The sequence below is a fragment of the Equus caballus genome, chromosome 1, assembly GCF_041296265.1.
Source record: "Equus caballus isolate H_3958 breed thoroughbred chromosome 1, TB-T2T, whole genome shotgun sequence".
Classification (NCBI taxonomy): domain Eukaryota; kingdom Metazoa; phylum Chordata; class Mammalia; order Perissodactyla; family Equidae; genus Equus; species Equus caballus.
The window spans coordinates 57,071,429-57,092,554 of record NC_091684.1 but is presented as its reverse complement, the minus strand read 5'-3'; the positions used below and the strand labels follow the sequence as shown (position 1 = coordinate 57,092,554).

Sequence of the window (21,126 nt, the reverse complement as noted above, 5' to 3'; positions counted from 1 at the left end):
GCCATAGGGAAGGAACACAGTAAGGGGCAAAATACAGGATCTTCTGCCCACCTCTGATAACAAATATATGTAATTCTGATTATATATTAATTCTGATTAACCAAGATATTTAATTGCTTTCATTAGTTAAATTACTGTTGTAAGAGTGATTGGCAAACATGTAGAGGTGAGATAAGAAGTGCTTTTCTCTGGGGACTCTGTCTTAATTTCTATTAAAAATAATTGAAATATTCTTAAGTAATTTAGAAGTTTGATAAGTTCAAAGAAGTATCATACAGAATGTCTGTTTTAAGTTTTTCCTTTTTTCTTTCTTAAAGTCACTTTGGAATTTACAGTGTTTTGGGCGTATAATGCACACAAAAGTTATGTTTAAAAGCTTACATGAGGCAATATGTCATTATTTCATTGCAAATTTGAAAAATATAATTTCAAGTCTGATTCTACAGTTTGATGTCGCCCTTCACTGGCATGTTGCTTTAAGAGCACCCATCCCCCCTTCCTGCTTGAGCCACTGTGTCCTGTCAGTCATCCTGAAATACACTAGGGTGCTTGTCAGGCTGTTTGCTTACAGATGCATCATAAGCCAAATTGTGAGCCATAATAGTGGCACTGAATTTCTAAATACAAGAAATTGCTTAGACAATTGGTTTAGTATCTGTATATGGGCAATACTCTGTCCTGCAGTAGGTGAGTGAAGTGTCAAACTTTTTAAAATCAAACTTCGCTATAAGGCAAATAGTAATAATTATAGATTATCTGTTGCTTGGTTAGCTAACTTTGGGGAAAATTAAATGACATTATTTCTATAAAGTGGGATGAATAGAAACTACTATGTTATGCATTTACTACTTTTATAACTAATTTTCCTTTTAATAACACTAAACTCTGAACTACTTCATAAAATCTCCAATTTTATAAATATCTACTTTTCCGAGTAGATTAGCAGGCATTTCAGATTTAGATAAAAGTGTGGTTCTCTTCCGCATTTTTTCTTTCACAACGACTCAGGCAGACTCGATTGAGCAGAGGCTCAATTCTGCTATTTGGGGTGTTTATTAGGGGTTTTAAAAATAGTGTTGAAACAAATTCTCATGTGCCAACGCCCAAGTTATAGTAGTCTGACATCAGAGCGTTTAAAAGTTCCTACTGTGTAAATGAGCTATTACTTTTTGAGTAAGTGTGGGCAAGACGCTGGAAGCTTTACATTCTGTGGACAGAAAAGGTGTGCAGCAAGCAGGGTCTTTATTTGTGCAAACAAGTTAATTTCCACCATGGGCCTCTAAGCTGAATTGTGCATGGATGCTTTTCCTGTATTTTTTGTATGCACCCTTAAAGATTTTTGAACAGACTTGATAAAAGCAAAAAAGAAGGAACTCATGGATTCTGATACTCGTATGTTCAATATAGTAGAGAAGAGTTAAGAGGCAGCAAGGAGTTAAAGTTTTAAGACTTTATTTAGGGTAAATGAGAAGAGATTGCTTTTGCAGATACATGGAATGGTTATTTGTTCATTCCTTACCTTGTTCTAGAGGGGATTTAAAGTGACTTACAAGGCTACATGGAATTCAAGATAGGGTAAATTAAAAGTGGAGTGAAAAAAGAAAGAAAAACAAATATGAGGATATAAAACAGTCAGGAATAAGGCAAAAAATGCAGCAGTTCTCAACTCTGGTTTTATGATACCGGTGTATTATGGATTGATGAGAGAGAAAATACAGAGTATGGAAATCTGATGGGGGAATTTCATGCAAACTAGCTGTCTCCCTTACCAACAGTGGCAGGCCAGAGTGAGGAGAGTGTGTTGGATGGTGAATATTAACTACACTTTAAATGTCACTTGTGTTTTGGTGGAAAAAAGAGTTGAGAACTGCTGCCCTTTTAACCCACACACTGATTTATGTGGGCATAAGTGTGGATCCAAGTTTTCTAGGAGCAGAAAAAAATTTGGACTGTTAATTCAGAGGAAAGATTAAAGAGGCTTAGTTTTTGGGAAACAACAAGAAGTTATCTAAATAAGGTCAAATATCTACATATTAGAATGGATGTGATCAAGACAATGTTTAATCTATTTAGCAATTTTATATGGATCTAGCCATAGTATGTTTTTTCGACTAGCTTGTGAGATTCGTTACTCCCTTTCCTGTCACTCTTTCAATCTAGTGATAAAGTTTACTTGAAATTCAACTTCTGTTAGGTCAAAACTAACTGGATCAATCTAATTGGGAAAAGTTGTTGGGTAGAGGAAGGAATTCAGAGGCAGGACTCCTGAATGTATTTTGATCTTCAAATACTCAAAAAACAACTGCTATGTTGATGATTTTCAGCTCTGTGCCGCGCACCCGCCTTGTGTAAGTGAGCCGGCTTAGAAACTCAGTGCTTTCACATAATAGTATTGAAAAGGGACAAAAGTGTAACAGTTAAAATTTTGCTAAGGATCTTCAGTAATATCTTCAGATATGAAATTAACATGATGAGTCAGGGATAATCATTTGATTCCTTTTTTATTCCGTTGTTAAAAATAAGACCAGTAAGGAACGATTATTTTTAAAAAAGCAGAACAAAAACAAAGAAAATACTCAAAGCTTTTATTTTTGTACATTTGTACTGTAAACATATATGCAGGTTGACTTAGAGTTCTTGACAGAAAAAATTATAAATCAAACAGGTGACATGTCAGATGTATGGGACAACTTTAGAGATAAGCTGGACACATAGGTTTGAAATTGGGAAAGCAATTATTATGAAGATATTAAGTAGGATTTAGGCACCAGATAAACTGAGTGATGTACCAGAGGGGTCAAGAACACTTAAGAAAAGCTAATTAACTTTTGAAAGCATTAGTTCAGAGATGCTAGTGAGAGATCCACTCAAAGAGCTTATAGAACCAATGGGTATCAGTAGAAATAGATAATTATCTTGTAAGTGAAATAATCTAGAAATATTTTCTGTGTCACTGGGGTAAGAGATGAACAGAAAAGATGTTTTTGCTTCAGGGAGATGGTCCCTGAGCTAACATCTGTGCCAATCTCCCTCTATTTTGTAAATGGGATGCCGCCATGGCACGGTTTGACGAGCAGTGTGTAGGTCTGCACCCCGGATTGAAACCTGTGATCCTGGGCCCCTGAAGGGGAGGCCGGGAGCTTAACCACTGTGCCGCAGGGCTGCCTCCACAAAAGATTTTTTAAAAGTCAAATTTATTGAGGAAAATATTTATATACATTCAATTCATTCTTTTAGACTTTACAGTTTTATAAACTCTGGCAAATTGTATACAGTCATATAACCACCGCTGTAATCAAACAACATTTCTTTCGATCCAAAAAGTTTCCTTCTGCCCTCTGCAGTCAAGCCACTCCCTAACCCTTGGCCACTGGCAACTACTGATCTGTTTTCTGTCCCTCTATTTTTGCCCTTTCAAGAATGTCATATAAGTGGAATCATACAGTGTGTACTTACTTTTGTCTGACTCATTTAGCATAATGCTTTTGAGAAATATTCGTGTTGTTGCCTGTATGAATAGTTCATTCTTTTTCTTGCGTAACATGTGACAATATGGTTGTATCACAAATTGTTTATCTATCTATCTGTTGATGAAAATTAGAGTTGTTTCCAGTTTCTGACTATTATGAATAAGGCCACCATGAATATTTGCATATGTCTCTATGCAGACATATGCTTTTATTTCTTTTCAGTAAATATCTAAGAAGTGGAATTGCTGGGTCGTAGGGGAGGTGTATGTTTAATTTTATAGGAAACTGCCAAGCTGTTTTCTAAAAGTGGCTATACCAGCTTTCATTTTCATTAGCAATGTGTGAGATTTCCACTTGCTCCTGGTAGTTCGATCTAGACAAGGCTTGATTAAATTTAGGTTCGGTTCTTTTGGCAAGAACACGTTGTGGGTGGTGTGGTGTACTTCCTACTGCATCATATCCAGAGGCATAGAGTCTGGATTGTCTTAATTTAGGGGATGTTAAGATTGATCAGTGCCTTCAGGCTCTGTAAGCCTGATTCTCAAAGTTCTCCTTTAATCATTTACCTAATGGTTTTAGCCTTTGTTCACCACTGCCTAGATCTATTATTTTTTTAAGGTTGAAAATAGTGATTTTATCATTCTATAATTCTTTATTAGTTTTTCTTGGTTGGAATTATTCTGTAAAGAAGAACTCTTCCCCTCTTTACTACTTCATTACCCTAAAGTATAGTTCATACCAGAAAATCAGTAAAATACTTGATTATTTCCCATTATTTATCAATTTTCAGAAAAATACGATGGTGTCCTAGCAAATTTGAAAGGTGACCAATGAGTTTTTGTTTTTTGAACTAATGAATTTAAAAAAATAATTTTTTGAGGTCATATTGGTTTATAACATTGTATATTTTCAAGTGTACATTGTTATATATCAGTTTCTGTATAGACTGCTTTGTGCTCACCACCAATAGTCTAGTTTTTATCTGTCACCATACATATGTGCCCCTTTGCCCTTTTTGCCCTCGACCCTCCCCCCTACCCCTTTGGTAACCACTAATCTGTTCTCTTTGTCCATGTGTTTGTTTATCTTCCACATATAAGTGAAATCATATGGTGTTTGTCTTTCTCAGTCTGGCTTATTTCACTTAACATAATTCCCTCAAGGTTCATCCATGTTGTTGTGAATGGGACGATTTTGTCTTTTTTATGGCTGAGTAGTATTCCATTGTATGTATATATATATATATGTATATATATATACACACATATACATATATACATATATATATATATGATCTGCATCTTCTTTATCCATTCATCAGTTGATGGGCACTTGGGTTGCTTCCACATCTTGGCTATTGTGAATAATGCTGCAATGAACATAGGGGTGCATAGATGTCTTTGTATTGTTGATTTCATTTTCTTTGAATAAATACCTAATAGTGGGATAACTGTATCATAAGGTATTTCTATTAATTTTTTGAGAAATCTCCATACTGTTTCCCACGGTGGCTGCATTAGTTTGCATTCCCACCAGCAGTTATGAAGGTTCCCTTTTCTCCACATCCTCTCCAACATTTGTAATTTTTTGTCTTGTTAATTATAGCCATTCTGACAGAAGTGAGGTGATATCCCATTGTAGTTTTGATTTGCATTTCTCTAATAATTAGTGATGTTGAACATCTTTTCATGTGCTTGTTGGCCATCTATATATCTTCTTTGGAAGGAAGATGTTCATATGCTCTGCCCATTTTTTGATTGGGTTTGTTTTTTGTTGTTGAGTTGTGTGAGTTCTTTATATATTCTGGAAATTAACTCCTTGTCAGATATATGATTTGCAAATATTTTCTCCCAGTTGGTGGGTTGTCTTTACGTTTTTGCTTTCTTTTTTTTTTTTTTAAAGATTTTATTTTATTTTTTTCCTCCCCAAAGCCCCCTGGTACACAGTTCTATATTCTTAGTTGTGGGTCCTTCTAGTTCTGGCATGTGGGATGCCGCCTCAGTGTAGTTCAATGAGCAGTGCCTTGTCTGCACCCAGGAGTCGAACCAGTGAAACACTGGGCCATCTGCAGCGGAGTGTGCAAACTTAACCACTCGGCCACAGGGCCGGCCCCACGTTTTTTCTTTTTTTAAAGATTCGTACCTGAGCTAACATCTGTTGCCAATCTTCTTTTTCTTTTTTTTTTTCTTATTCTCCCCGAAGCCCCATAGTATATAGTTGTATATATTAGTTGTAGGTCCTTCTGGCTCTGCTGTGTGGGGTGCTGCCTCAGCATGGCCTGGGGAGTGGTGCTAGGTCCACGCTGAGGATCCACACCAGTGAAACTCTGAGCTGCAGAAGTGGAGTGCATGAACTTAACCACTCAACCATGGGGCTGGCCCAGTGTCTTTTTGTTTTGCTGATACTTTCCTTTGCTTTGCAGAAGCTTTTTAGTCTGATATAGTCCCATTTGTTTACTTTTTCTTTTGTTTCCCTTGCCTGAGTAGACATGGTATTCAAAAAGATGCTGCTAAGACTGATGTCAAAGAGTGTACTTCTAGGACTTTTATGGTTTCAAGTCTTACATTCAAATCTTTAATCTATTTTGAGTTAATTTTTGTATGTTGTGTAAGATAATGGTCTACTTTCATTCTTTTGCATGTGGGTTTCCAGTTTTCCCAATACCATTTATTGAAGAAACTTTCCTTTCTCCATTGTATGTTCTTGGCTCTTTTGTGGAAGATTAGCTGTCTGTAGATGTGCGTTTTCTTTTTTTTAAGATTTTATTTTTCCTTTTTGTCCCAAAGCCCCCCAGAACATAGTTGTGTATTTTTTTAGTTGTGGGTCCTTCTAGTTGTGGCATGTGGGATGCCACCTAGGCATGGCTTGATGAGCAGTGCCATGTCTGCGCCCAGGATTCGAACTGGCGAAACCCTGGGCAGCAGAAGCAGAGCAGGTAAACTTAATTGCTTGGCCATGGGGCTGGCCCCCAGACGTGCAGTTTTATTTCTGGGCTTTCAGTACTGTTCCACTGATCTGTGTGTCTGTTTTTGTGACAGTACCATCCTGTTTTGATTACTATAGCTTTGTAGTATATTTGAAGTTAGGGATTGTGATACCTCCAGCTTTCTTCTTTTTTCTCAGGATTGGTTTGGCTATTTGGGGTCTTTTCTTGTTCCATATAAATTTTAGGATTCTTTGTTCTATTTCCGTAAAGAATGTCATTGGGATTCTGATTGAGATTGCATTGAATCTGTAGACTGCTTTAGGTAATACGGGCATCTTAATTATGTTTATTCTTCCAATCCATGAGCATGGAATATCTTCCCATTTCTTTATGTCTTCTTCTGTTTCTTTCAATAATGTCTTATAGTTTTCAGTATAGGTCTTTCACTTCCTTGGTTAAGTTTATTCCTAGATATTTTATTCTTTTTGTTGTGATTGTAAATGGGATTGTATTCTTGAGTTCTCTTTCTGCTAGCTTGTTATTAGTGTATAGAAATGCAACTGATATTTGTAAGCTGATTTTGTACCCTGCAACTTTGCTGTAGTTGTTGATTATTTCTAATAGTTCTGGTGGATTCTTTTGGGTTTTCTATGTGTAGAATCAGGTCATCTGCAAACAGCAAGAATTTTACTTCTTCCTTGCCTGTTTGGATACCTTTTAATTCTTTTTCTTGCCTAATTGCTCTGGTCCAAACCTCCAGTACTATGTTGAATTGGACTGGCGAGAGAGGGCACCCTTGTCTTGTTCCTGTTCTCATTTGGATGGCTTTCCTAATGAATTTTTATATATTGCATATGTTTCAGTGTATTGTATTCTTTATTCTTTTGATGTTAAAATTTTCCCACTTTTGGCCGGTGAGAACCCCTTTAAATTGGTTCCTGAGCCTTTTGACAAAAGCCAAGTTGCTCTTTAGCACAAGATATTGCAGGCTTACTCTGTACATTTCCTGCCCTACACCTTCCACCAGCCTTTCCACCAAGGAGCCTAGTTCCTTTTATTGGGAAATAATATTTAGGGAACATAATCTATGCACTAGGTTGCATTTGCTGCCCATATTTTGGTGTGTGTGTGAACAGAGCTGGGAAATAGATATTTTTTAGGAAGAGAAAAATATATAATGAGATCATATTGATATTTCCAATTCATATATGATTATAGAGTTTTAATTTAAACTTTTAAATTTTATATTTGTATCTCTTTTTTCTTATTCTAGAAATCTTATTTCCTAACAACATGAGCATAATTACTTATTTGCTTTCTCCTAATGTGAGTGCGTATACATATGTATGTATGTATATACATATGGGGGTGTGTGTGTGTGTGTATATACATACATGAATACTAAATGCAGATTAAGATTACTTTGACGTTCTTTTGTCCTAGAATATATTCCTCTAGTGATTAAAGTAAATACTGTGTTTTGAAGTCACAGTATTATTTGTTTTGGTGTGGTTATGAAGCTAATGTGAAATATAGTTAAGGTTTATTTTCTTTTATTTGCTTTATACTTTTCAGGATTGACTTGTGAGTTAATTGTTTTATGATTATGTAAAACATTTACTTGGTTCCAAAGTTCAAACTCTGAAACTAGGTACAGTCAGAGAAGTTTAGCATTCATTTCTGTCTCCTCTATTCCTTCCCTCCTCCTTAAGGATAACCATTTTACTTTGTTTTTGGTTTATCCTTTCTTTTTCTTTTTTTGAAGACGTAAGCAAGAATGCAGATGCTTTTTCAACATTGCCTTTCTTACATAAAGGAAGTATACTGTAAACACTGTTCTGCACCTTGTTTTTTTCACTTAACAATATAGCCTGGAAATCACTCCACAGAAGCATATATGGAGAACTTCCTCACTCTTCTACTGCTGGGTAGTGCTTGTTTGTGTGGATATGTGATAGCATTCCTTTCTTTTTCTTCCCCACTCTGCTTCTGTCCCTCACTTTCTTCCTTCCTTTCTTTCTTCCTTTTAAAAAATTGCTGCAATGAATTGCCTTGGGCATATATCACTTTTTACTTTTGCTAGTTTATATCTGGAGTAGATTTCTAAAAGTGAGTTTGCTAGGTCAAAGGGTAAATACATACACATATATATGTATAATGTATATATGTGTGTGTGTATATATATGAAAAATGAGCAAAGAAGAGTGTTTGGGCTTTTCTGTATTTTTTGATTTGTGATTTTGCTAGTCTGTCCACCATGTCCCCAAATGTACTCTTAGTCTATGTGTATTGGATGCTTCGAATGTTCCTTTTATCTTTGTAATATTTTATTTTTTCCTTCAATTTGTTTCTTGAGTTCTTTTATCTTGTTTTTCATTCCCTCATGATGTTTTATTATCTCTTTTTTGAATCTTGTAGCTCTTCTTGAGTTCTTTTTAAAAGAGAGAACTTGTGTATATGTGTGTATGTATTTATATTTGAGTCCACATATAACTATTTCACTGAACTCTTCTTCTGTTTCCTTCATTAATTCTTGTTTTTATGAATTTTTTGGATTCCTCCTCCTCTTCTTCGTCTTCTTTCTTTTTCTTTTTTTGCAGTTTTTATGTACAGTTCCCATTACTTTGTATGTCACCAGTCATTTCTTGAAGAACAGCATAGGGAGGATCAGGGCTTGAGTGGGAATGAATTGAGGTAGCTGGCAATTTTTAATCCATGTGTGATATTGAATATTTTCTCACTAACGTTATTTCCTTTGCCTCTAGGAAAAGTTTTCTTTCAGTGGTTGCTGCTCCAAAACTCAATATGCTTCACGGCAAAGTCCTTTAAGTCGCAGACTATCAGCATTGTGAACAGGTGATTCAACATCCCTTCCTTCCTTTACTCCGCTTGACCTCTACCAGCTCCCCGGCCAGGCGGGCTTCATTATAGACGGAAATGGCAGTCATCATGCTAATTCTGCCCTGCCACTCTTGTGATCCTATAGTGTCAAACTAGGTCTTTAGAAAGATATCCCTTTTATTCTCTATCTACACCCTACATCTTAATATTCTAATCAAAGAACTCTTGGATAGGAATTTCAGGATTGTGGCACTTACTTTTAGAGAAAATTATTTCCCAGTGAGTTGTATATAGACTTTCACCATCCCTTTTTTAAAAAATTTTATTTGGTTATGATTTCACTGTATTTCTTTATTCGTAATTTGAAGTAATGACAAGTTTCCTTGAAGATGGTGGTTTTAATTTTAATCTTTTTTTGTTTTCCATTAGTTTTGATGGAAGGAAGTAACATAAGCATGCATTTACTCTACCATACATTGTAAGAAATCCTGGGAGACAATAGGATGATGATTGAGGGTTTTAAGCAGGGCATTAGTGTAGCATTATCTTATTTTGTATTAGAGAAATCACTTTGGGAACAGTTTGGAGAATAAATTGGAGGAGTGAAAAACTAGAAGCAGGGAGACCAGTTAGGGTATCATTACTGAGCTAAGGAAGTAGTAGATGGGATTGGAGAGGAAATGGCCAATATGAGAAGAGTTAAGGGGATAAAAGTAATGTGATTTTTCCACAATGTGAAGGACAGGCAGAACAAAAGAAAATATTCCAGCATTGTGTTCAAGTGACTGTGTTGGGTGCCCAGCTATATAGCGTTGTGATTAATCTAGATCAGAACTGAAGATGGTGCAACACGTTTTGGGGAAAAGATCATGAGTTCAGTTTTGAGGTGCTTGTGAGATGGCCTGATGGGGAATGGATCTGGGGGCTCTGAAGCTCAGGTGAGAGGTCTTGACTGTAGACAAAGTTTTGTGAATCAGAGATTCTAGGTTGAATTGAAGCTCTAGGATGAGATTGCTCTGAGAGAACAATGTAATGTGAGCAGAGGATCAGATGTAAGGGACTGAACCTGGGGTGAGACACCTACTTTTGAGAGAAGGTAGTAGATAAGGAGGAACCAGCAAAAGACAGTGGGGAAGAAGGATCAGAAGGGTAGGGGAGAAGCATGAAAGTGATATTTTGAGGCCAGAAAAGTTTTATTTCCTGTTTAGTGAATACTTAGCATGCAGGATGAGAGATGTTAAATAGGGTTAATAGGTATATAGTCAGATCTCCTGGAGAAACTTTTAAAAAGTAGTGGTAAAATAGTGAATTTGTTGGTTGGATTGAAAGATTCTGGCACAGACTTTTTTTTTCTTAAAGATTGGTACCTGAGCTAACAGCTGTTGCCAATCTTCTTTTTTCTTTTCTTTTTGCTTTTTCTCCCCGAATCCCCCCAGTACATAGTTGTGTTTTTAGTTGTGGGCCCTTTTAGTTGTGGCATGTGGGATGCTGCCTAAGCGTGGCCTGAGGAATGGTACTATGTCCGCACCCAGGATCTGAACTAGTGAAACCCTGGGCGGCCAAAATGGAGCACCGAACTTAACCACTCGGCCACCGGGCTGGCCCCCCGGGCCCAGACTTTTACCAACTCTCTTCAAGAAGTATGGAAGAGTGGAAAAGCAGGAGGCAGAGGAGAAGCTGAAGTTCTCAAGACAGTTACATACATACAGTTTTCCCAAGTGTAATAGATTTATGGAAAAATGAATATAGTGTTTTCGAAAACTTTGATCTCATTTTCTTTATTTTGATAAGCACGTTCTTATTTATTTCTAGTTAATCAGAGAACAAAGAAGAAATGGGAATTTTTTGGCTTCAAACTGAGGTTGACAAGAATTCCACTTCCTTTACCATTCTTTTTGATCTCTGCCTTTCAAAAATACCAGACCTTGGGAGAATTCACATATATTTGAGCTGTCTTAGAATATCATGGAATAGAACCGACCCATAGGCCCACTGGACTTGCAGCAAGAAAAGTCAATGTCACTTTCAGGGTGTCTATGAAGGACATGTTACTTCTGCCCTGGCTGCTTAAACTTGATGTCTTATAGCTGAAGGTTATTCTTGTTCTGGGTGATTCAATGAAATCTTCTCTGAGGTCTCACATATTAGATTATCTTCTTCTTAAATTTCAATTGGACTAATTTAGTTCTTTGGCTTTTTAAATTACACGTAGGTAACCTTCATGCTGGGCTTATCTGAAATAGGATCTCATAGGGTTTGTTTCTGGTGTAATTTTTATATGGTACAAAATGTCCTTAAATTGGAAGGCACTGCTACACAGAATAACCATGGGGCATTTCTGTCCTTTCTCCCTACTGCAATTTTGAAAATGTGTGCTATTATGAAATATAGGGTGAGCTTTTAGTATGAACTGACATTTTATAAAATAACATGAAAGGTATGTTATCAGGAGAGGGGTAATGAGATCATCTTGTTAAATTCTTATATACAATGTTTCTTTTCAGTTAAATCAGAAACTGAATTATAACTTTTTGCTTTCTCTATTTTGGAGGGAGATTAGACTTGACTAGCCATTCACAATAAGAGGGACCTAATATAAGACCTAAACATAAGTAGAATCTGTTATTTTCCTTTGTTTTATTTCATATTGGTTAAGGCAATCTCTTGGGGGTTTTCGTTTGTGGTTTTTTGTTTGTTTGTTTCACTATTTTTGCAGCTCTCATCTAAGTTGTGTATGTGAGGAAGCAAGTTTTATTTTGGTTACTATGGCTAGAGTAAGCAAATGTTTTAATTTAATTTAATTTTGTTTGGGTCTGCTCATAAAGAATCCATAAAACTCATAATTTTTGCAGGGGAGGGGCTCAATTTGATTATTTTTCAAAGAACTGACAGTAAGGTGACTATTCAAAGGTTTAATGAAGAGAACTTCAAATGCTTCTGGGAAGCTTTTTAAGGTTTGAATTAAAACATGCTAAAGATACTTACTTTTTATTATAAAATGTAACATTGTTTTGTCCTGTTGAAACCCAGACTTCTTGGAAGCTAAGGAAATAAAAAGTGCAGGCTCTCGAGTATCCTGATATGCAGTGCATTTAACAGTTGTGGCCCTAATGCTGGAGCATAACTTTTATGTACCACTCTGGAATTGATTTCAAAGGGCTCAAGATCCTTTGTGAGGCTGTTGTGCATTAGACATTTTTTAAAAAGTGTATTTAGGCATATTGCATTTCTAATTAATGCACATGTAGGAAATATGCCTTAGATTTTGAAGGCAAGAGATCTAATAAAATGAAGTACCAGAGGGGAGCTTTGTTTTAAACTCTTTTGTTATGGGAACAAACAATGAAAGCACCCTTGAACAATAATTACAAGCTGTATAGATGAAAGAGAGATGTTTATCATTACTGTAGACAAGTAGACTCTGCTCTCCTACTGAAAAGGGGATAATAACGTCAACTAATATTTGTTGAGCTCTTGCTAGGTGTCAGAGACATGGGCTAAGTTGTGGCTTTTATACGGATTTTCATATTTAACCTTCAAGATCCTTTTGAGGAGGGTAGTAGTATTATTGTATAAGTGAGGAAACTGATGTTTAGGGAAGTTCAGTAACTTGTCTAAAGTCACCAGTGAACAGGGAACAGAGCTTGTATTCTCGCCTAGGCAGTCCAACTTTAAAGCCAATGCTTTTAATTACTGAGATCCAGTAGTGATGAGATGTAGGAGAAGTTAGACCTTTAGCAGACGGTCGGGGCAGCAGGGTGTCTCTCACTGGCTGCTGCATATTACCCTGTGAGGGGCTGAGTAGAGCCGAAATCTAGCCCTTCCTCTGCTGGGCAAACTGGGGGCCTTCCTGCTCACACCTGCAGGGCTGTGTCTACTCAGAGAGTGGCACTGTTTTCTAATTCATTTGCCCAGAAGGGGCATGTTTTTCTAATTCACTCAAAGGCAAATCTTAATTCTATCAACCTCCTCTGAGTACCACTTGCAAAAATCCTTTGACTCTGACCTGCCTCTTCCCAGTCTGCTTGTTCCTTTGGTGGTCTCATGCCATCCACCTTTATGCTGACAACTCTAACATTTATATTTTTATCCCAGATTTCTCTTTCAAACTCTGCTCTTGTATATCCAACTGTCTACTTAACATCTTCACTTGGACGTCTAATATGTGTCTCAAATTTATCATGTCCCAAACTGGACTCTTCATCTTCCCGACTCTCTGGCAGTTGCCCCACCTCAGTTAATGGCAACTCCATCCTTCCAGTTGCTCCAGACTAGAAAACTTAAAGATATCTTGAATTCTCTTTCTCCTGTATCCAATCTGTCAAGAATTCCTATTGGCTCAACTGTCAAAATATATCTGTAATCCGACCACTTCTGTCCACTTCTGTTGTAACCACTCAGGTCTAAGCCATAATGCTCTCTCATCTGGATTGCTCCAGGAGCCTCTCAGTGGTATCCCTACTTCGGCCCTTGCCTGATATACTTCATTTTACTTACAAGAGTGATCTTCCAAAATACAAACCAGGTCTTGTTTCTCTAGTGCTCAAATCCCTGCAGTATTTCCCATGGGGCTCAACATCATCTGCAGTGCCCCCAACGGCTGCCCCACCATTACCTTTCTGACCTCTCTTACTACGCTCTTTGTGGCTCACCCCACCCTACTCACACTGGCCTCTTGGCTGTTCTGCAAACATGCCAACACTCTCCTGTCTTAAGGTTTTTGCTCTGTTGTGTCTGCCTGGAAGGCTCTTCCTCCAGGTATCTGCTTGGGTAATTTTCTCACCTCTTCAAGTCTTTGCTCAAATATCTCCTTTTCAATGAGGCTAATCTTGATCTTCTTTAATACTGCAATCTACTCCACACTTCTCTATCACCAAATCCTACTTACTCTGTTCTACTTTTTCTTTTTTCCATAGCATATGCCATTTTCTAATTACTGAACAGTTTTCTTTTTATGATGTTTATTGTTTTTGTTCTCCCCTTTCCATAACTGGCTCAAGGTAGAAACTCAATAAATATAAGGTGAATGAATGAATAAAAGAATGATGCCCTATGGTCTAAGGTTGCCTTGGCTCTCACACTATTTCGGTCTTATAGCTCACCAAAAGTCTGGGTAGAAGAGCTCGCACAGATTATTGATCTCTAAATAAATGCGTAGAAAGTATTTGTAAAGTGTAAGAAGAACATCTCCAAAGAAAGAAACACAACTGTTTCTCCATCATATGTATTAGGCAATTGCTTGATTTTTTTTGACTCTGACAAACCTGAGATACTTTTGTTTACCAAGTGAGTAAAGCTGTGTGTATTTCTTTCTTGGCAGGCAAAACAAGCCAGCAAATGTTTGCATGGGAGCATGGAGGCAGGGATAGGCGTGGGGGTGGAGGTGGGCTTGGAAGACAGGTGTGTATAGAGATTGTAGTGGAAATTTTTTATTATAGTTGTCCTCTTTCCACTTTATCTCACTTTAGCCAAGACTGAATTGTATAAAATCAACTGATAATATGGTGCAGGCAAATCCCCAATGCTCCCTTTTCCTTTTTTTTTTTTGAGGAAGATCAGCCCTGAGCTAACTACTGCCAATCCTCCTCTTTTTGCTGAGGGAGACTGGCCCTGAGCTAACATCCGTGCCCATCTTCCTCTACTTTATATGTGGGACGCCTACCACAGCATGGCTTGCCAAGCAGTGCCATGTCCGCACCCGGGATCTGAACCAGTGAACCCTGGGCCGCCAGAAGCAGAACGTGCACACTTAACTGCTGCGCCACCGGGCCGGCCCCATCCTTTTTTTTACTTAAATTTGTTTATTATGATTTCTTAGATGATTTTTTTTTTTGGTCAACTAACATTTGGTTCCTATTGCTTATGTTATTCCTAACTGCATGATGTTAACCCTTTTGAGAGGGACCAGAGGGGAGAGTGAGGCTTACAAAGTTTTGTTATGCATTCAAGATAAATTTTTAATGCCAATGTAAATAAATGCTCTATTTAATGACATTATTTCAGTACTTAGAAACCTTTCACTAGTAGCTACTCCTTTCTTCTGACATTTTGGAAAATTAGAATATCAGATAAGATTAACATTTGTGACCTTGTTGGGGCTTGGGGCCTACTAAAACTATCTTCTCTGTCCAAAGATACTTTTGGTAGAAGACTTGTTGACATGATCAAAGTGCTTTAAACTTGGGGAAGAGAAACCTATTCCCAGATAAAGCCATCAAAGTCATGTGAATGTGCACACACATGTGTGTGTTAGTGTTATGACAATAATTACGGCATAGAAAGAACCATGTTAATAGAGACGGTGCATAGTAATTATTCAGAGAAAATCATACGGGAGAAGGTCAATAATAAATAAATAATAATAATAAATAGAAGTACCTGGAAAAACACAAATTAAATGGAATCATAGATACCAGTAAATCATGAATTGATTTTGTTCTTTTTTTTGAGTCTTAAACATATTTATTTATTTTCTCATGAATGTAATGTTGAATGTTCAGAAAATAATTTTAATAAAAGGGGTAGAGAAATATACATAGAGTGAATATACACTCTTGCATAAACTTAAGGAAAGAATAATAGCAGAGAGCATTTGGATGGGAGGAAAAAAGAGAGGAAAAGGACAGTGATATTGTTACAGAAGCTTATTGTAGCAACAATTTTCATGCTCCAGATTAAAAAACTGTTACAGTAACATAGTGTGATGATATATTTAAAAAATTTCAGGTAAGTCTTTTCTTAAAAGTGGAGCAACTGATGACATTTTTTTTACCCTCCCTCTCTGACAATCACATGTCTTGGAAATTTGAGGAAAGAATGAGAGAAGCAAATGTGACCAGTGAGGAAGAACTGGTGATGCGGAGCGCTGGGCAGACTGGGCAGGCCTGTCCTTAACATTCGCAGTGAGTGGAGTGAAGGTAGAACGGGCGGCCTCCATACCATGTACCTGTGCCAAACGTTCGGAAAACGGAAGAATTAAAGTGGAAATACATGGCAGTAATTCCTAGCAGTCAGCATGGATTCTCCAGGAATGAGTCATGTCAAACTAGAATTTTCTTAAATTGGATTCTGGAATAGGAAAGGAAGGGTATCTCTGTTTCAGCAAAGAATTTGAAAAATCCTCCCATATATTTTTTTTTTGATAAAGTGAAAAAGGTGGATTATTTCACACAAAAGTGATTAATAACTGGTTGGAAAATCATATCTAAAGTGTTTCTTAATTGATCATTATATATCTGGAAAGAGGTTTCTAGTGGTATCAAAATCAGGTTTCATGCCTGCCCCTCACCTGTTCAGTGACTTTGGGGACTATAGAATTCATCCAGAACAAGTTGATGAATAAACAGAAAACTAGGAGGGGCTGTTAATATATTGGGTTCTCTAAAACCAATTTTCGACCAGCAGGAACAAAAGTCTGGATTCTACACTATGAAATATTAAGAAGACAAAATAAAATGCTGCATTTATGGACAAATAAAAATTAATCGTCCAAATACATGATGGGGAAACTCGGGTGTGTGGTAATCCTGGAAAAAAAGATCCGAACAGGTTTAGTTGAAAAGTAAGTACAAAGTTAGATGAATTAGGTAAATATGACGACTGTGTCATGAAATTTAATAATCTTAAAGGAGAATCACCTGTCACCTTACAAACTGTTGCAGAAGTTTATTTTTTAAAAAATGAAATATTTGGTATTAGTGACTTTCCTATAGGAGGCTTATTATAGATGGTTAGGTTTCCGAGCCACCCCACAAGAACATGTCAATTTATGTAGAAGAAATACAGTTTTGTGAAGAGGATCTTGAGCTCTGGAATTTGGAGACAGTGGGTCAGGCGTTATGAAAGGGCGGTAGAAAGTTTTCTCTTTAATGTTTATGAGAGAATAGCCACCCCAAGGCAAATTTTGGAAATGGGTGAAATTTTCCACTGGCCTCTCTGCACCCCTCTCTGATCTAACATCCCTTTTTTTTTTTTTTTGTTTCTGCCAGGATATGACTGAAATACAATGTGGCATGTGCTGTAATAGAGTCATGCACAGGATGTCAGATGGAGAGCAATGAACTAGTTTATACTATTGTGTGATTGAATGTGCGTCCCCCCACCCTGTGACCTCTTAGAGTTAACTGCATTTAGAAATGAAATGCTTGTTAAACTAAATGAATTTAAAATTGATATAAGTTTGATTTCAAGCAGAGAATAGAGTGGAATGAAGAAAACTGAGGCATTGTGAACAAAGATAGCTTGGGGATAAGGGCAGGATGCACATGGGCGCATTTGCCCCGCCTTAAGGACTATCCCTAGAGACAGCTATTACTGCTGTCGAGAGATTTATTTTCCTTCCTTTGGTTCTGAAAACTAAGATTTTAATCTAGTCTGTCTCCACACCTGTACCTTTCCCACTTAACTGTTTCTATTGGGTAGAAGTTCAAAAGTGGCCGATTTCAACTCAACATAAGGAAGAACCTTATGAAAGTAATCACCGCTGTCTAATGTATAGTGAGCATCTCATTGTTTGTATTAATCCAAGCCCAGCACATTGTTGAAATGAAGGATGTTGTAGAAGGTATTCTTAAATTGTTTGGGAGGTACTTCCTAACTCTTAAGATTTTATGGATTATAAAATGCGAGTGCCTTGGAGGACTTTTGTTTTGGATTCACGTTGTGGTATTGCTACAAGAGGTTGGTAACAATTTGTCAGACTTTGATCTTCCTTTGACTTCACTTGCAAAATCCTGCAGTTTCTCTCTATTATTGCCCTGATCTCCAATCAGGATTATTGAATAGGACAGATACAAAAGATCCAAAAGATTTTTATAAGAAACAGCATTTATTCAAAGAATGATAACTATATGTAGTCAAGCTTCTTAAGGACTTGTTGGTTTATTATTTTATAACTTTTTCCATGGAAAAAAGAGCTCAACAGCTTTCTTTCCTTAATGTGTATTAAAGACATGATCACAGATTTAGAAGATACTTTGGCTAAATTAGGTTTATCTTTTATCTCGTGGCTGAAAAACACTCTTCTAGCTGTATTACATATGATGTGGATAATTTTTACTCTCCTTAATGTTTTATTTTCCTTGCCTCCAATTTCTGGTGCTCAATGTAGCTTTGAAAACCCATTTGAATTCTGCATTGAAAGGACATGTTTTTAAAGGCTGTGAGAGTTCACTTAGATTTTATTTTAGTTCACAGCAGTGTTCTTTACTTCTTGTCCCTGAGATGAGAGAACAAAGCAATATCAGCAACCTTGACTTGATTTATGTGTAGATAGGACCTGCCATGAGAGGAGTAACAAGTGAACCCCTTTGTGAGCACTCATTTGATGGAACCTTATCATTATGGAGACTGAAGGACACATTTTATTGATAGATTGGCTCCGGGCTATGCAGAAAGGTCACCGTGGGAATATCCTATCCATCAATTTAGATTTGCCTGTGTTCGAGGGAGTCAAAGTGGTAGGTGGAATGATTGGAAAACGAAACCCAAACCCAAACCCAAACAAATCATTTCAGTCCTAGAAATGCATTTGGGAGGAACCACTTGGCAGTAACTTTTGGAGCCTTTCTTGAAGCATGTCTCTCCATTTCAGATGAAAAGCTGAGAAAAGAGATTGTGTTTGTACTTTTAGAAAGGAAATAAAACCAGTGGAAAAGAGAGAGAAGCAAGATAGTAAAGGGCTAAATCATAGGGCTTTGTGTCTTTATATATTGATATATTATAGGATAATAGTAATTTATACTTTCATTTGAAAAGAAATGAATGTCTTTTCACTTAATGCAATTTGAATAATAATTCTTTTTCAAGGTGAAATGGCTTTTAAAAAGTAAAGGAATTGTAGGTGCTTTTGTGTAAGTGGCTTGTGGTAGAGTTAAGCATAAACAGAATAGGGACATACGTGACAATCTTAGGGGGCAAGGAGGTTCTGAACAGGCCATTTGGGTTCTGTTCAATAAGAGAACTATCTAGAAATGTGCTACATTTCAGAAAGTGTACTCTATCTCTGCAAATAACAATGCTAGTGGGTTTTTTACAAAACCCTCAACAGTTACAGTACAGTTGGCCTTCCAGATCCAAGGGTTCCACATTTGGGAGTTCAGCATCTAGGGTTCCCTCAACTGCAGATGGAAAGGCCTATGATGGTTGGGTCTGTACTGAACATATACAGTACAGACTTTTTTTCTTGTCATTATTCCATAAACAATGCAGTATTTCAACTATTTACATAGTATTAACATTGTATTAGGTATTATAACTACCCTAGAGGTGATTTAAAGTGTACGGGAGGATGTGCGTAGGTTATATGCAAATAGCATGCAGTTTTTTCTATGGGACTTGAGCATCCCTCGATTTTGGGATCCACACGGGTCCCGGGAGAAATCCCCTGGGGATACTGAGGGATGACTGTAGTTTTTAGTAGATGAATAAATAATGTCTTATAACTACTTGAAAACGTGGCTAGAGTAATCCTAGGACACTCAGCACATAAATTGTCCTGTTTTTTCCATTTCAAATAGCTTATTATAGTTTCCTGAGTTGACTAGAACATGTTTTGATACTAAACACAAAATGCTTACTATGCACTAGTGTTTTTAATAGTATAGCCAAATTTGGAGTATGTAACTGCACTTAAATGTTTTCGTATATTATTAGATTTGTCATAATTGGTCCTTTTGAGACTTTCAGCTTAATTATCTTTGTTTTTAATATCAAATTTTGCTGAAGACATATGAAAGAATTTTAAGTATTATGAATATATTTGATTATAAGCATATTTGAAATTCACTACTTTGAATAGGTACAAATGTCTATGTTAAATCACTGGGGACAGCCTTTTGGTAGATTCTTATTATTCTCAAGAATACTTCAAATATCCATTTTTATAGTAAGAGACTTGTGAAGTGCATCAGGTGGCATAACGTCTAAAGAACAGTAAGGCTTCCACTCTACATATTTGCTTCTATTTTTAAGAAACAAACTGTGTTATTAATCTAAGAATTAGAGTATGTCAAGGTAAGAGTCAAGGAGGATGATTTTTTAGTTACAGGATGGTTTGTGTGTGTTTGTCTCTCACTGCATGTGGATCAGGTGTACAGTGTGGAAGGGCCTTGGTGAAGCATTGATGTTTCCACTTACACATCCACTTACACAGAGATCACGATTATCTTTGAATATACACAGTAACACATTTGTAGGTCTGGGAGAAGGATCCAGTAGAGTGAGAGAGGTTGAAGAGCAAAGAGGTGCTGATTTTATGGAACTGGACCTGTGGGGGTTGAAAGAGGCTAGAAGGAGAATGGGGGTAGACTCTAAGGGGAAGGAGCTGGGAGGGAACATGAGCCCTACCCTGAGATTCTGATATCCCTCAGGGATTGGAGGCAGGGGTATAGGAAAAAGAACCATCCTCTTATAGAACCACTGAGAGTGAGAGGAGCATTGAGAGGTTGATTCTGAAAAAGAGAGACATCATGAAAATCTGTGCTCATTCATTCATTCACTCATTCATTTATTCACTCATTCATCTATGCATCCATCGTCTGTTACGTCAATCAAAAAGAAAACGGTTATCCATTCGTATATCTAAAATAATAAATAAAGGATCTATTTAAGTAGAGGTAATACTTTCTTTTTTCTTTTAGTTTCTATGCGTATCATAGGGAATATCAGGATATTATCTAGGGGCAGATTCTCATACTCTCTTAAAGGCCTGTAAATATAGGAAACTATAGAAGAAAATAGGTAACAGCTAAGTGAGAAGGTTTTTGCATTGATAGTAATACTTGTTTCTGTGGACTATAAATTTATTTTTTTAATAGGCCAAGTTATATAGTATAGGAGCGATGTGTTTCTTACCGTTTATCTCTGTGGACCCTCAGTAAATACTTGCTG

General features: G+C 36.9%; 1 protein-coding gene across 30 annotated transcripts in view; it reads left to right on the top strand.

The window, feature by feature from the left end:
- CTNNA3 (catenin alpha 3) overlaps positions 1 to 21,126 on the top strand; it is a 1,507,895-nt gene that overhangs the window by 44,733 nt on the left and 1,442,036 nt on the right. For 5 of the 30 annotated variants that reach the window (XM_003363472.5, XM_070225844.1, XM_070225866.1 and 2 more), the window contains exon 1: positions 530 to 687. The exons of 18 other annotated variants lie outside the window; for them this stretch is intronic. The gene's annotated coding sequence lies outside the window, so the exon portion shown is untranslated. Of the gene's footprint in view, positions 1 to 529; positions 688 to 9,161; positions 9,253 to 21,126 lie in introns of those variants that run through there. 7 more of the 30 variants (XM_070225824.1, XM_070225775.1, XM_070225904.1 and 4 more) reach the window with 5 other exon arrangements.